Source organism: Chrysochloris asiatica, unplaced genomic scaffold (assembly GCF_000296735.1).
Source record: "Chrysochloris asiatica unplaced genomic scaffold, ChrAsi1.0 scaffold00235, whole genome shotgun sequence".
In the NCBI taxonomy this organism is placed as follows: Eukaryota; Metazoa; Chordata; class Mammalia; order Afrosoricida; family Chrysochloridae; genus Chrysochloris; species Chrysochloris asiatica.
The window spans coordinates 1,293,123-1,299,917 of NW_006408753.1; the positions used below are offsets into that span (position 1 = coordinate 1,293,123).

General features: G+C 36.3%; 1 pseudogene; it reads right to left on the minus strand.

The window, feature by feature from the left end:
• Positions 1-718: 718 nt before the first annotated feature.
• Positions 719-1,398, minus strand: LOC102833976 (annotated as a pseudogene).
• Between the last annotated feature and the right edge of the window lie 5,397 nt (positions 1,399-6,795).

Here is a 6,795-nt window from a genome sequence, read left to right on the forward strand (position 1 = left end):
TGCACCCTGCATGCCTACCCCACTGTCATCAGCACACAGCCCCTCTCGCTCCCTGAGTCTAGAGTCCCCAGTGGCTCCTTCTCTCCACGTCATCATCTCTGCCTCCATCTCTGGAGTCACTGCTTCTCTAGATAGAGTTCTGCACTTCGATTTGCTCCCTTGATCTCTCTCTCTCTCTCTTTTTTTTTTTTCACCCCTTTAGGATTATTTTATTAAATCATAAATGTACAACAGCTTCTTAACTCTACACACACACTTAAATTTTTAAAAGGAAAACGTTATGTCTTATTACACCATGATCCTGGCTAATAGCTGTTCAAAACTTTTGAGAAAAATATTAAAAAAGGTTTCACATGTCACCTGAAACTTACAAATTTAACATTATCAAAGAAAGAATGCTTCTACACTCTTACAAAAACCACTAAAAAAAAAACAACAACTAACAATTAAAAAGCTAAGAAACTGTCTCAAAGGCATTTTTACACAATCCTTCCTCCACAGTAAAGTAATGTTATTAAATAATTCAGTCCATTCACAAAATGGCTCTCTGCATCTGCTCTGCATCTTCTGCCATATCATTGCATATTTATGCATGACTGAAATAAGAGTTTCCTTAACATTGTTATTTCGATAACCTGAAGCGGCTCTATTACCTCTGGGCTCTCATCCTCTCTTATTTATACAGTGAAGCCCATGGCAAATAGGAAGAAGCTTAATATCAGCTCCTTCCTCCATAACCCCCACTTCTTCCACTTCCTCCTGGACCATAATTTCCTCCACCATATGGTCCACCCATGTTCCTGCTACCACCAAAGTTTCCACTCTTCATTGGACCATAGTTAGAAGGTTGTTGACTATAATTTCCAAAATCATTGTAATTTCCACTTCGATAATTTCCTCCTCCATAGTTGTCATAACCACCTCCGTAGCCCCCATCCTGGGTGCCATATCCAAGTCCTCCACCACCATATCCTCCTCTTCCTCCTGCATAATCAGGGCTACCTCCAAAATTGCCACCTCCAGGCCTTCCTCCATACCCATTATAGCCATCCCAAATCCAAGACCACTTCCATAACCATCAGATCCTCCTCTAAAATTACTTTCTGGTCCTGGTCCAAAATTTCCTCCACCACCACGTGAATCCCCCAAACCAAAGTTGCCTCCTCTTCCGCTCCTAGAACTTTGGACCTCTTGCATTTCTTGTTTAGATAAAGCCTTTCTTACTTCTGCATTATGACCATTCATAGTGTGGTTTTTCTGCAATACAATTTTATCCACAGGATCATGGTCATCAAAAGTAACAAAGCCAAAGCCTCTTTTCTTTCCAGACTTCCTATCAGAAATTATCTCAATGGTATCAAGCCTCTCCAAATGAACAGTTTCTAAAGTTTTCTCCATCGCGGACTCAGTCGCTTCAGCCCAATTTTACGCAGGCAGCCAAGCGAGATGAGAGAGATCTCCGCGAATGAACACAAACTGGACTCATCCTGGCGCTGGAGTGAGAACTGCTGCTGTTTGAGAAACACCACCACAAGGAGCACCTCTGCTCAGGACCCCACGCTGCTGCTCTTGATCTCTTTTTTTTTAAAAAAAGTTTGGCACTCAAATTAAGAATCTCTGCTTATCTGAAAGTTCTAAATAATATCTGCTGTTTTCTTTAAGAGCTTTTATCTTATCAGTTCTGTTTTTAGTTCTTTTATACTTTTAGAATAAAAAAGGCAGTATTTTAGTAAGAAAATTTTACTTTTAAAAGGAAAATTGTAGTGAATATATACAAAATACTTACCAATTGTACAACTCTTTGCTTTTTTTCCATATAATTTTATAATTATTAATATAAACTTCAATGCCCTCTAGGGAAAACAAACTTACCATTTTCCCTATTTCCTACTCCAATAATTTTTGGTTTGGATGTATTTACTGATTTTATAAAAATGGAATCCTACAATATTTGTCGTTCTATGAATGCCTTTCTTTTCTCAGTATAATGTTTCCAATTTTCATCTGTATTGTGGCAGTCCTAACGATTGTGTATTTGGACTGCTGGCCTTGTGGTTAGCAGTCCAGTACTTATCCTATAGTGCTACCAATGCTTCTACAATATTCTATTGTATGAACAAAGCACAGTTTGTTTATCCATTCATCTGTTGAAGAGCATTTTTATTACTTCCATATTTTAGCTATTGTAACAGTTGCTGCAATGTACTTTGGTATTCAAGTTCCTGTTTGGTTCTCGCTTTCACTTTTTCTAGGTACATGTGAACAAAGTTATTTAATTTTTATGAGGTTCCATTTATCTCTTTTTCTTTTGCCTCTCATGCTTTTGTTGTCATATTGAGACTACAGTACTTTCAACATGAGCAATGTAGGTTTTTGAAAACTACTTAGAAATTCATCTCTCAAAAGATAGTGCTTGCAATTAGACTGATGTATAAAAAGATATCCAGGTTCATCTTTTTTTGATTTTAGGTTTAAGTTTATTCGCACTGTACCTATGAAGAAGACGGGAGCATTTTTTTTCCCTCCTCTTTTCACACAAAGGCACCTTTCAGTGTAAGAAGTTTCCTTTGGCTGGCAATGTTCAACAGACTCACTTAGTTAATGTTAATACACATACTTTCTGAATTCTTACCATGTATCCCACAATGTGCTACTTGCTAGAAATAATAAGTCCTATAAAAAGATTTAATCCACTCCATGGATTTAGTAATGAGATAATTATAATACAAAAAGATCTACAAAAATACAAGGTGAAAGTATTATTGACATTCATACAAAAGGATATATATAAATTAGACTGGGACAAGGTGCTCTTGAGTTTTTCTTAGTGTGTGATACATATTCTTATGTGGGTCATACTATTTGGGAAAAATAATATTAAAGAGAAAGTGCTTGCTTACTATGTTCAGGGTCTAAGTATTTGTCCTCCAGCTCTGAGTATATAGTCATTGTTGCTGCAATTGTTTTTAAGTAGTACCGTGGAGTCAGTTCCGACTCAGAGAAACCCTGTATAGGGTTTCTGACGAGCATCCAGTGCGTTTGAGCCACTGACCTTGTGGTTCAAACTGACCTTAAAATCCAGAGCATTAACCCACAGGTACTAAATCAAACAACCAGGTCCTCAGTATAGCTAAAACCAAAACACCAAATCCAATGCCACTAAATCAATTCCTACTCACAGGAACCCCATAGAACAAAGTTGAGCTTCTCCTTAGGGTTTCTGAGACTGTAAATCTTTAAAAGTAGTAGTTGTTGTTAAGTGCCGTCGAATCAGTTCCAACCCATAGCGACCCTGTACAGGGTTTCCGAGGGTGTAAATCTTTACGGGAGCAGAAAGCCTCATCTTTCTCCCGCGGAGCAGCTGGTAGTTTCAAACCGCTGACCTTAAGGTTCGCAGCCCGATTCGTAACCAATACGCTACCAGAGCTCCTTAAAAGTAGTTAGCCTCATCTTTCTCTGGCCTCAGTATATATGTATATACATATATATACATATATATGTTCTAGAATTAAGTGATACATGTAATAACAACACTTTCTGATTTATTTTATCATTTTGTGATTTGGGCTTTATTATTTTACTTTAAAAATTATTTACATAGCAACTACTATGTACCAAGGAGAAATCCCTAGGTTGTGCATATGGTTAACACACTTGAAGGCTCATCAAAAATGTTGGAGATTTACCTAGAGATGTCTTGGAAAAAAGGCTTAAAACCTGCCAGTCTCTCTGAAAAACCAGGCACTGAAATAACATAGTTCTGCTATAACACACAGGGTTACGGTGAATCAGAGTTAAGTTGAAGGTAACTGTTATTGTTTTGCTTTTTCAATGTATTAAGAACTCTGCTCAGTGCTGGTAATTACATGATGAATAACACAGACCCAGCTGCTGTCATGATAAAACTGGCAATGAAGTGGGAATGAATGACACTGAGCAGGTCATTAAAGATATGATTAGTATCAAAAGAGAAGGTATCATATAGTAGAGGTCTGTATGAGAATAAAAAAAAAATACAGCAATGGACTGAGGAAGTGACAGCTCAACTCTAACTTGAATAAATAATTAATAGAGCAGGGACAAGAGGGTTTCAGGAACAAGTGTTGTATCTGAAACAATGCTGCACTGGAGAAGAGCACAGTGTATTTGAAGAACTGAAAGAGACCCAGAATGGCAGCACTGTAGAGAGGGTAAGGTAGACTGGCAGTAAAGAGTTTGAAGAGGAAGACAGGGCTAGATCCCCAGGGCCTATGAGAATACTTATCAGTTATTCTTTAAGGAGACATGTCAGAAATCCATGCCTAAATAGGTTTCACTAATAAAGGGATTTTGTTTTATTATTGTTATTGACTTACATAATAAGAAATCTCAAGGTAGAACAGTTTGGGGTTATAGTTTGCAAGTCCTCAGAAGTGAGGATGTTGAGACGTCATCTCTCGTACTTTGGACACGCTGTCAGGAAGGAACAGTGCCTGGAGAAAGACATCATGCTTGGAAAAGTGGGGGGTGAGTGAAAAAGAGGAAGACCCCAACAAGATGGACTTACACAGTGGGAGCCAACAATGGGCTCAAACAGATACGAGAACAGCACAAGATCAGGCAGCATTTTATTCTGTTGTACACAGAGTAATTATGATTTGGAAACAACTCAAAGGCACCTAACAACAAATTTCAGATGTAATTTTGTTTAATGACATTCTCAGATGTTTAGTAGCAGTTTCCCTCATGTTTGAAAGATGCCTTCATCAGCCTAAGGCATCATGTCCTCATATATCAATATCTAAAAACAAATACATTTTTTTCTGGATCTATTTTTGGGAAATGAAAATATGGTTCCCATAAATGCCCAGAAAAATCTTTCTCTTATCTCAGTTGCCAAAATGACTCTCAGGATCATTAAATTTCAACAGCAATCACTGGTAAGGGGATTATGACCACTATAGCAGAAGTCATTTAAGGAATGCATGGGGTTTGAATAAATGGATATATTGAATATATACAACTCTATCCAATAGTTAGTCTACAATAAAAGAGAAGGGTAGTAAAGTGACTGATAGATAGAAATACAGGTTCAAAACCAGATACTAGTTCCCTGAATGTTTCGGTTACTACCAGTTTGGGAGAATAAGAGAATGACTATTGGTTAATCCCCCAATAGTGTCTAGGTTAAAGATTTAGAACTTTATCAAAAGGTAGTTGGAAAGCAGTTGAAAGCTTTTAAGCAGTATCCATTCATTGTCTGTGAAATTGTTAAATGTGAAGCCTCTGTAGAAAACTGTTTGGCAGTTCCTTAAAAAGTTAACATAGACTTATTCAATTCAATTCCACTCCTAGGTAGAACTGAAATTCAAAGTAGGAATACAAACAGATGTTTGTACACCAATGTTCACTGCAGTAATGCTCACACTAGACAACATGCAGAAGTAGCCTAAATGCCCATCAACAGATAGGAACAGGAAACAAAATGTGCTACATGCATGTACTTGAGAATATATTCTGCCATAAAGTGATATGAAATACTGATGCAAGCCACAATATTAATGAACAATGAAAAATATACTAAGTGATTATATGATCTCACTTAAATGAAATATCAAGAATAGATGAGAATATGTATATATTAGTAGTTTCCAAGGGTGAGTAGGAGGGAGAGGAAAGGGGGGAATTAAGTACTTACTGATATTGAACTTCAGTTAAAGGTGAAGGAAAATTTTCGAAACAAATAAGGGTGATGGTTGAACAACATGAAAAACATAGGGTAATGCCATTGAAGTGTAAATGTGAAAAATGTTGATGGAAACAGTTTTTTACTTACTTACCTACCTACCACAATAACAGTAAAGCATATACTATGAATCACATTCAATATGCTAAACTCACAATCTTTCTTCGATGAATTATTTATTTGGACTATAAAATCACAAAAAAAATGTATAAGAATACATGTAAGAATAATCTGCAATACAAATTTGAAAAAATAATACCCCACAAAAAGAGAAAAGTTGAAAAGTTCACCATTATTTTCATAGTTCTCTAGAAGCTTTAAATCTGCTTGGATTTCTATATTGATATTAAAAAGAAGATTATTAAAGAGACTCCTTCAACCACTGGAAAGTATATCTGATAGCACCACACAATAGACTTTGGATAAGATTACCCAAGTGTGGACTCTGAATAGAAGATACAGAGATGAAAGCATCGTTAATCAAGGTCCTTTGTACATGACTGGCTATTAGACACACTCCTTCATTCAATTTCATGAAAATAAATATCTGTCATTTGACAGGGTGAATTAGCATACTGGAAATCAGACAAATTATGCCCTAGGTTGAGAACTAACTCCACTAAAATTATTTGTGATTTATAGGTGATTGAAATGTGACTATTGGAATAATTCACTTTGAACTATAAAGTATTATTACATGTTTTCTTATTATTTACTAAAGTTATTCTACTAAGTGGAAACACAATTTAGATTTCATTGTTTCAAAAGGCCTTTTTAATGCAATAAAAACATTAGGTGGATTGGCCTTGGTTCTAGTACTGGTATTCAATTCTAACATCCCAATAAATTTAAGCCATTTTAGAAGAGGCTGTGGAACTAGAGATATCATTGCTGACATCAGATGGATCTTAGCTGAAAGCAGAGAATACCAGAAAGATGTTTACTTGTACTTTGCTGACTATGAAAAGGCATTCAACTTTGTGGATCACAACAAACCATGAATAACATTTAGAAGAATAGAAATCCAGAATACTTTATTGTGCTCATGAGGAACTTGTACTTCGACCAAG